This window comes from Chiloscyllium plagiosum, unplaced genomic scaffold (assembly GCF_037043375.1).
Source record: "Chiloscyllium plagiosum isolate Xiang-an unplaced genomic scaffold, Cpla_swu_hap1 HiC_scaffold_39, whole genome shotgun sequence".
Taxonomy (NCBI): domain Eukaryota; kingdom Metazoa; phylum Chordata; class Chondrichthyes; order Orectolobiformes; family Hemiscylliidae; genus Chiloscyllium; species Chiloscyllium plagiosum.
The window spans coordinates 43,726,247-43,736,977 of NW_028270177.1; positions in this window are offsets into that span (position 1 = coordinate 43,726,247).

A 10,731-nucleotide genomic window follows, 5' to 3' on the forward strand; every position below is an offset into this window, starting at 1 on the left:
TCACCTTTGCGTTGTGTGGGGTCAACCTTCCATGACCGATATTATGTCCCAAGCACATCTACTTTCACAAAGTTTGTTTAACTTTATTATCAGTTTTGTTTCTCTTAATCAAAGAGCTCTGCCAATTGCACCATGTGATCTTCACAGGACTCACTAAGGATCACTGCATCATCCAAAAAGACTGCACAGTTTGTTAACCCTGTCACATCTCTGTTCATGAGTCTTTGGAATTCACCAGGTGCATTCTTCATTCCAAAAGGCATCACTTTGAATTGATACAGCTCATTTGGGGTTAGAAACACAGAAATTTATTTCACCAACTCTGACAAAGGTACCTGCCAAAAACCATGCAGTAAGTCCAACTTTGTAATGAAACTGGCTTGTCCAACTTTCTCGATACAGTCTCCAATCTCAGTGTTGGGTATGAGCCTGATTTCGTTATGGCATTGACATTCTGTCGGTTTGGGAACTAAGATGATCGGCGGACTCCACTCACTCTGGCTCAGTTTAATGATATCCTCGTGGAGCACGGTCTCCACTTCATTCTCGACCTTTCTGGCTTTGAAAGGATTAAACCAATGGGGTATTGTTTTATTGGGTAGCATTCCCTTTGTCTACCTCATGCACAAAAGCATTAGTTCTCCCCATCTTATTCATACATAAGTCCTCATAGTACTGTAACAAACCTTTCAACTGCATTCTTTGCTCCTGAGGCAGATAGTTTACTAACCTATCCCACTCCTCAAGGACTTCCTGATGTTTTAACAGTTTTTGAGGCACATCAAATTTCACAACATCTGGATTACTGCTGGGAAGTAACTAACACCATTTTTCTACTTCTTTCCCTCTTCTATTTCTCGGGAGGAGACCTACACAATCAATTATAACCCACGTGAAAGGGTCTGTGAACGTGGGAATTCGTGACAAAGATGCTGATTTTAATACTGCCTGTGGCTTACCTACCATTTGACACATATGGCAAAGGTTAACCACATCCCTGAGCATTCCAGGCCAATAGAAATGTTTTTCTACCTTAGCCTGAGTCTTCTGTATACCTAGGTAACCTCCTACAGGTAGTTTCATGTGCTACCCATAACACTTACTGTCCGTATGCTACCAGCAACACAATCTGGTGCACTTTGGTCCATTTCTCCTCTGCACTAACCTGCTGTGGTCTCCATTTTTGTCTGAAGATTCTATCTTTCAGATAATAACCCTCAGGAAAATATATATATATCTTTTATTGTCTCATCTTTCTGTTGCAAATCCCTTTGCCTTTCAGGATTAAAAGCTTCTGTCTGACCTTGTGCCAGTTCAGGTTTTTCCTGCACCATTATGTCAAGCAGAGTGTTCGCTAACTAACTCCTTCACCTTTCTCTTTAGTTTTTGCTTTGTGCTGTGACTTATGATAGGATCTTGTTACTACACAGTCTGGGAAATTATCAGGATATTTTTCTTTTAACGCCTCAGTTTCTTAGTTTTCCTTGGGTTTCTCCACAACAAGGGGTGTTACTCCCACCTTGGACCCTGCTAAATCACAGGGCGGCATAGTGGCTCAGTGGTTAGCACTGTTGCCTCACAGTGCCAGAGACCCAGGTTTGATTCCAGCCTCGACCAAATGTCTATGTGGAGTTTGCACATTGTCCCTGTGTCTGCGTAGGTTTCCTCCCACACTCCAAAGATGTGCAGGTAGTGTTCAGGGATGTGTTGGTTAGGTGCATTAGTCAGGAGTAAATGTAGAGTAATAGGGTAAGGGAATAGGTCTGGATGGCATACTCTTCAGAGGGTCGGTGTGGACCGAAGGGCCTGTTTCCACACTGTAGGGATTCTATGATTTGAAGTATTCCCAAGAACAAACTGGAGTCCTGGAACTGACACCGTCAATCACTCCCACTGTTACTTTCCCAGTCTTGAGTTAGCACTCCAACCTGATTTTACATATGGGAATGCAAAAGTTCTGTCCATCTATCTCACAAATTACCATTCTCTCGAGTAACAGGTCAGAAAGAGTGAAAATTTGTCATCTCTTACTATTAGAGACTGGTTAGATCCTTTATCTCTCAAAATTATAACTTATAGAGTTATAGAGATGTACAGCATGGAAACAGATCCTTCTTTCCAACTCATCCATGCCGACCAGATATATCAACCCAATCTAGTTCCACTTGCCAGCACTCGGCCCATATCCCTCCAAACTCTTCCTATTCATATACCCATCCAGATGCATTTCAATTGTTGCATTTGTTGCCTTCACCACTTCCTCTGGCAGCTCATTCTATACATGTACCACCCTCTACATGAAAAGTTGCCCCTTAGGTCTCTTTGAAATCTTTCCCCTCTCACCCTAAACATATGCCTTCCAGTTCTGGACTCTGTCACCCCAGGGAAGAGATTATTTATCCGATCCATGCCCCTCATGATTTTATAAACCTCTATAAGGTTACCCCTCAGCCTCCAACGCTCCATGGAAAACAATTCCAGCTTATTCAACCTTTCCTTATAGCTCAAATTCTCCAACCCTGGCAACATCCTTGTAAATCTTCGAGGAGAAAGTGAGGACTGCAGATGCTGGAGATCAGAGCTGAAAATGTGTTGCTGGAAAAGCGCAGCAGGTCAGGCAGCATCCAAGGAACAGGAGAATCGACGTTTCGGGCATAAGCCCTTCTTCAGGAATGAGGAAAGTGTGTCCAGCAGGCTAAGATAAAAGGTAGGGAGGAGGGACTTGGGGGAGGGGCGTTGGAAATGCGATAGGTGGAAGGAGGTCAAGGTGAGGGTGATAGACCGGAGTGGGGTGGGGGCGGAGAGGTCAGGAAGAAGATTGCAGGAAGGCGGTGCTGAGTTCGAGGGACGAAACATCGATTCTCCTGCTCCTTGGATGCTGTTTGACCTGCTGCGCTTTTCCAGCAACACATTTTCAGCCAACATCCTTGTAAATCTTTTCTGAACCCTTTCAAGTTTCACAACATCCTTCCGATAGGAAGGAGACCAGAATTGCATGCAACATTCCAAAAGAGGCCTAACCAATGTCCTGTACAGCCGCAACATGACCTCCCAACTCCTGTACTCAATACTCTGACCAATAAAGAAAAGCATGCCAAACACCTTCTTCACTATCGTATCTTCCCGCGACTCCACTTTCAATGAGCTATGAACTTGCCCTCCAAGGTCTCTTTGTACAGCAACACTCCCTAGGACCTCCTTGACTTTTATTGGGGTTTTCTTTTCTACTTTCATTGATCACACTGGCTTAGACTCTTTTACCACATCTTTTCTCACAGTGCCTTTTATCAACAGCATGTTATGAGACCCACTTCTGGCAGTGAAAACACCTTTCCCAGTGCCCTTCTGAAACCACTGGCACTATAATTTTATGTGTCCCACTCCATTACAGTGAAAACATCTGAGGCCTTTCACCTCATTTCCACCCTGTTGAGCTTCTTTTTTACCCTGTGGTAAACGATCAGCAGTGTGCTCTACTCTTTGTTTTGTAGTGAAGGATCTCCCCTTCTCCCAATTTCTATCCCTCACAGGATGAAAATCCTGCCAGAAGCTAACTTTCGCCTTATGCATCAATACATATTCATCTGCCATCTCTGTCACTCTTCACACTTCTTGAACTTTCTGTTCATTCACATAAATAATTATCATCTCTGGAAGTGAGTTTTCAAACTCCTTCAGCAGAACAATCTCTCTTAGAGCCTCATAGGTCTTATCTATGTTTAAGGCTCAACATAAAACTCAAACATAAGGCTGACTTGGTTCCTTCTTTATGTTTCTGAACAGCTGTCTGTACGCTTCTGGTACCAATTCATAAGCACTCAAAATTGCCTTTTTGACATCTGCATAAACTCTTGATCCCTCCCCTGACAGTGCTGCAAATACCTTATAAACACTATCTACTAGTTTAGCCTCAAATAACATTACCCACACGTTCTCTGGCCACTCTATCTGCGTAGCCAATTTTTCACATGAAATAGGGAAGGCTTTGACATCTTTCTCATCAAAACATGGCAATGTTTGTATACATCACTCTCTTCATCTCCATCCTGTTAATTTGACTTTCCTGACTAATTCACTGCGTCTGAAGTTCAAATTCTCTTGCCCTTTTTCTTGCTCTTTCTTCTCTCTCTTTTCTCAGTGAAGAACCTTCTGTGATTTTTGAGAAGATTTGTAGCTCAGATAGTGGTTCAGGTTGTAAGTTTGCTCACTGATGTTACCTCGCATGATGGTGAAACATCTTAAAACAAATCTACCAGCTCAGCGAGCAAACATATAACCTGAAGAATCTTTTCTCACTTTCTTTTTTCTCTCTCTCACACACCCTCTCTCCTCCCCACTCACCTCCCCTCTCTCCTCCTGTCTCTCCTCCCCTCTCTCTCCTCCCCTCTCTCTCTGACCTCTCTCTCTCTGCCCTCTCTCTGTCCCCTCTCTGCCCTGTCTTCCTCTGCCCTGTCTCTCTCTCTCTCTCTGCCTTCTCTCTCTGCCCTCTCTCTCTTTCTCTGCCCCCCCTCTCTCTCACTGACCCCCCTCTCTTTCTCTATCCTCTCTCTGTCCCCTCTCTGCCCTCTCTCTTTGGACTCAGCTGAGAACTTTCTCTCCCTTTGTTTATGTTCTAACGCCATTTGCCTCACTGCAATTTAAGTTTTTCTAATACTACTGTATGAGTATGTCTCTCTGACCTTGGCCAACTCCATTACAATTTCAGCTTTCTTTTTGTCCCTGGTTGAAGCCGATTCCAAAAGTATGTCTTTCCTCTGACTTTCTAAACTTTCTTGGCAAATTTGGGAAGCATCTTCAAACCCCAGAACCTCTTTAACAATCTTAAGAACAACCACAAGTAACTGAAATTAAATAGATTTTTTCACTTATGTTTTATTTAAAGATCCAGGACATTAATCCGCAAGTGTTATTTCACTATTTTCACTATTTAAAGAAATTAAAACCAAATTATTTTTTAATTCTAAAAGTGAACATTAAACAACTATTCACATCTCTAAGCCCTCTTTTCTCTTAACTGCTTATTATCTGCCTCCAACTCTATAACAATAAGACATTTATTAAACTTACATCAACTTAATTTCAGCACCACACAGCCACTGTCATCTTCTGTGACCTCACTCTTCTGGCTACTGAATTCTCTGGCTGCCTTCTTTCTTTTTATCATGAGTGTGTTTCATATGAAAGGGTACCTTTGATAGAGAGCGTTTCTTAATTTCTTGGAGAGCAAGATGACAGTTTTCCATGCGTTTCTGTCTTGATGGCAGTTGCTGTCTCTCCAATTTTCAAAATGGCCACATTTTTATATCCCCAACATCGGATCATCTCAATGAACCACAAGTAACCACAATTAAAGGTACAGTACACTCCTTCAACTTCATTACAGTAAAAAGCTATCAATCTCAGTCTTCAACATACTCAGTGATGGAATCTCCACAACTTCTGAGGACATCGAAATTAAAGATTCCAGCCCATTCTGAGTCCCCATGTGGCAGTCTATTACTTGGAATGTATTTCTGCCCTGTACCTGGTAATGTTCATAACATATCGTCTGCCACTGTATTTGGTGTTTTAACTGTATTGCTCCATATGTAACTGGGACCGTGTAGTTGGCTAGTACTCTGTGTTGTGCCCGCAGCAATCTCAGCTTGAATCCGAGTCCCAGCAGTGGATGTTCAGTGCATTTCTATTCCTTATGACACGTTCTACAGAAATGCGGCAAAATATCAAAAGCTTTCTACATTAAAATATTCTCCGAAGTGATTATTTTGTTCTTCAAACCCCTGCACTCTCACATGTCTGCGTTTGATATATCAGAATTCAAACTCATTTCTTCTGAGAGATTTCTCTCCCTCACACCATCACGAACCCTCCTCATGTCCTTCCTGCCAATTCCCTGAGGCACTGCACAATTTAACACTTACTCTCACATTGACACCTTTCAGTCTGTGCTGCTGCGGTCACTGTTGCTGGGTGAACGTGCCCCAGTCTCACCATCAGGATCTTCAAACCAGTGGATCCATTTAGATGCCACGGTGTGAAATCAAACCTCATGTCTCAGCTTTTACTGGCGTGGGCCAGTGATTTTTGGAGCGTCATGCTCAGGTAAAGGACACAAGGCAATATTGAGCAAAAGAGACTTTATTGGAAAACACCAGTTTCTGTGGCTTTCTGCATCATTAATTTCATTTGTTCATTTGGATCTCGTGTGCAGTTCTGCAATTCACATTTTAACAGGATGTGACAGCGCTAGAAACGATGCAGAAGAGACTTACCAGGATATTGTCTGGGCCAAAGAGTTTCAGTTGTGAAGAGTGGTTGGGCAGACTGGGGTTATTTTCCTGAGAGCAGAGACATGATTGAGATGTACAAAATAACGAGGAATATGGATCGGGAGACTGAAAGAAATGTTTACCCTTGATGAAGGGATAGATCACTAGGGGCCGTAGATTTAAGGTAAGAAATAGAAAGGTTTGAGTGGATGTGCGGAAAAATGTTTTTTAGTCAGCGGGTGATTGGAATCTGGAGACAGGAGTGTGTTGCTGGAAAAGCACAGCCGGTCAGGCAGCATCAGAGGAGCAGGAAAATCGACGTTTCGGCAAAAGCCCTTCAGTCTGATGGCTTCATTCCTGATGAAGGACTTTTGCTTGAAACGTTGATTTTCCTGCCTTGATGCTGCCTGATCTGCTGTGCTTTCCCAGCAACACACTCCTGGCTCCAGATTCCAATCACCCGCTGACTAAAAAACATTTTTCCACACTCTTGATTCTAATCTCCAGCGTCTGCAGTCCTCACTTTCACCTGGTTGGAATCTGGAACCCTGACTCTGTCAGGGCCGTAGAGGTAGATACCCTGATAACTTTAAGAAGCATTCATGCTAAGACACACAGGGCTATGGGCCAAGTGGTGGAAGATAGAATTAGGATAGTTAAGCAGTTGTCTCTGACTAGGACACGCATAAGACACGCACTTTGTGAAGTTCTTGGTCGTGTACTGGTTAGTATCCCTCCCTGTCTGTCATGCGGGAGACCGGGGATTCAATTCTCCGCTGGGGAGAGGGTTGTATTATTTTGGGGCTGTACAGCAACAGGGTGACGGTGTGGAGTTTGCACGTTCTCCCGGTGTCTGCGTTGGAGTGCTCCAGATCCTTCCCATGTGCAGTTTCGGTGAATTGACGATGGGAATTGCTCCCGTCGTGTGCATGGCTGTGCAGGCCAGGTGATTCAGCCATGGTAAATGCAGGTTTACGGGATAGGGGGAGTGGGAAACTCTTCAGAGTTTTGGTGCGGGCTGAATGGTCTCTGTCTGTACTGTAGGATTTCTATGATCTCTGACTCTATGCGTTTTTGTCGCATATGCGGCTCATTAATATCTGTTCAGAAGCGAGGTGGTCCCGATACTGACTCCTTGGAACAGCACTGTGCACTCCCTTCCAGTCTGGAAAACAGTTCCTCACAGACAATTTTACCTCCCTGCTGTCACGGGGCTTTTCATTCCAGGCTTCAACTCTTCACAGAATTGCTCTCAATGACATTTCACAAATTTCCTTTGGAATGTTAATGCAGACATGAGCCACACAGCACCAGCTACCATCCCCATTTCTATACTAAAGGTCACGCTGCTAATTACATACATCTCTCAAAAAAAGTGAAATTAGCGTCGGTGCACTTCACATAGCGAAGGCAAAACTGCAGCAATAAACAACAGGCTATTGTTAATGGATGTTTTTGTCATTGATAATCTGTTTCCTTAGTGTGAGGTCTCCTGATATCTGTGATAGAAATATAGACATTGGAGCAGGAAGAGACCAGTCGGCCCATCCAGCTTGCTCCACAATTCAATTTGATCATGGAGATCATCCAATTCAGTATCCTGTTTCACTTTCACCTCATCTTTTTGTGCCTTAAGCCCTAAAAACCACATCTTACTCCTTATATATAAAAAAACAAAATCGAGTTTTAGTCTCAACCGTTTTGTGCGGCACAGGCTCACCTCTCTCTGGCTGATGATATTCACCTCACCTTCGTCCTAAGTGATTTAAACCTTATCTTCAAACTGTCATCTCTGGTTACAGACTCCCCAATGATCGGGAAGATACTTTCTTTGTTTACCTTGCCTAGTCCTGTTGGTATTATAGGTTGTTGTGAGGTGCCCTTCATTGGTCTGCAGATATGTTGAACGATTTGTGGATCAATATCGGAAGCGTGATTAAGAAGTTTGCAGGCGACACAAGACTGGGTAACGTCGCTGAAAATGAAGAGGGGAGGCGTTGACTGCAGGAAGGTATCAGTGCACACTGGTCGGGCGACCAGAAAAATGGCAATTCAACCCAGGAAAAAGTGACGTATTTGAGAAGGTCAAACAAGGTAACGATATTTCCAATTAGGGTGAGAATAACAAGAGATGTGCGGGAAGTTTTGATAATGAATGTATGGTAATAGACTCATAAAGATTTAGGGGATGAGGAGCAAACATCTATCTTCAGCTAGAAGATATATGGAACTCACTCTCTGAAATGTAAAAGAGATAGAAACACTGAAGTTATTTAAAATCTCCCTGGATTTTCCATTAATGTCCTACAACCTGCAGGTCTGCAGCTGCAATTTGGAAAGTGATCTGAGGTAAGTGGCAGGTTTTTCCGTCAGCACAGAGATACTGGACAGTAACCTCCTTCTGGTCAGTACACTTCCCAAAATTTCCGGAAATACTGATGTCACAGAGAAGGCCCCTTTACATAAATGATCATTCTCTCATCACAGTGAGTTAAGGGTTTCCTCAACTGTTTTGTCGGCCTGCCGTTGTGCATCTCCTTACCCTGACTTGTTGCTTTTGAGTGCAATGAACATTTGAATCTGTGTCTGGTTTAGTGAGATACCACTACACAGCGGACACGCGCATTCCCTGTGTAGTGGGAGCAAGCTGGAACCATTAGCCAGGGGTCGGTGGTTTGAAATAGTCCTGTGCTGTTAAAGTTTTCTCCAATGGTCCACGAGACTAGAAACTCTTGTCTGCTGATCTGACAGTTTAATTTCGGGATTAGTGGTGCTGGAAGAGCACAGCAGTTCAGGCAGCATCCAAGGAGCAGCGAAATCGACGTTTCGGGCAAAAGCCCTTCATCAGGAATAAAGGCAGTGAGCCTGAAGCGTGGAGAGATAATTGAGAGGAGGGTGGGGGTGGGGAGAAAGTAGCATAGAGTACAATAGGGGGTGAGTGGGGGAGGAGATGAAGGTGATAGGTCAGGGAGGAGAGGGTGGAATGGATAGGTGGAAAAGGAGATAGGCAGGTAGGATAAGTCCGGACAAGTCATGGGGACAGTGCTGAGCTGGAAGTTTGGAACTAGGGTGAGGTGGGGGAAGGGGAAATGAGGAAACTGTTGAAGTCCACATTGATGCTCTGGGGTTGAAGTGTTCCGAGGCAGAAGATGAGGCGTTCTTCCTCCAGGCGTCTGGTGGTGAGGGAGCAGCGATGAAGGAGGCCCAGGACCTCCATGTCCTCGGCAGAGTGGGAGGGGGAGTTGAAATGTTGGGCCACGGGGCGGTGTGGTTGATTGGTGCGGGTGTCCCGGAGATGTTCCCTAAAGTGCTCTGCTAGGAGGCGCGCAGTCTCCCCAACGTAGAGGAGACCGCATCGGGAGCAACGGATACAATAAATGATATTAGTGGATGTGCAAGTAAAACTTTGATGGTTGTGGAAGGCTCCTTTAGGACCTTGGATAGAGATGAGGGAGGAGGTGTGGGCGCAGGTTTTACAGTTCCTGCGGTGGCAGGGATAAGTGCTAGGATGGGAGGGTGGGTTGTAGGGGGGTGTGGACCTGACCAGGTAGTCACGGAGGGAACGGTCTTTGCGGAAGGCGGCAAGGGGTGGGGTGGTGGGGTCTTTTTGGAGATGGCGGAAATGTCGGTGGATGATTTGGTTTATGCGAAGGTTGGTAGGGTGGAAGGTGAACACCAGGGGGGTTCTGTCCTTGTTACGGTTGGAGGGGTGGGGTCTGAGGGCGGAGGTGCGGGATGTGGATGAGATGCGTTGGAGGGCATCTTTAACCACGTGGGAAGGGAAATTGCAGTCTCTAAAGAAGGAGGCCATCTGGTGTGTTCTGTGGTGGAACTGGTCCTCCTGGGAGCAGATACGGTGGAGGTGGAGGAATTGGAAATACGGGATGGCATCTTTGCAAGAGGTAGGGTGGGAAGAGGTGTAATCCAGGTAGCTGTGGGAGTCGGTGGGTTTGTAAAAAAGTCAGTGTCAAGTCGGTCGTCATTAATGGAGATGGAGAGGACCAGGAAGGGGAGGGAGGTGTCAGAGATGGTCCAGGTAAATGTAAGGTCATGGTGGAATGTGTTGGTGAGGTTGATGAATTGCTCAACCTCCTCGCGGGAGCACGAGGTGGCGCCAATGTAGTCATCAATGACAGTTTAATTTGTTTACCCGAGTGATTTTCGCTTACATACGGTTACAATAAATACCCTGCAATCGAAATACAATCTCTCAAACTGTTTCCATTGACACACAGGGGCAGTATACCAATACGCATTCTACTGTTCAACTGCAAAGCACTGCCTGCCAGAGAGGGAGAATGGGAAAATCGACATTTCGGAAAAGCTCTTCATCAGGAATTTCCTGACGAAGGGCTTTTGCCCGAAACGTCGATTTTCCTGTTCCTCGGATGCTGCCTGACCTGCTGTGCTTTTCCAGCACCACTCTAATCTAGACTCTGATTTCCAGCATCTGCAGCCCTCA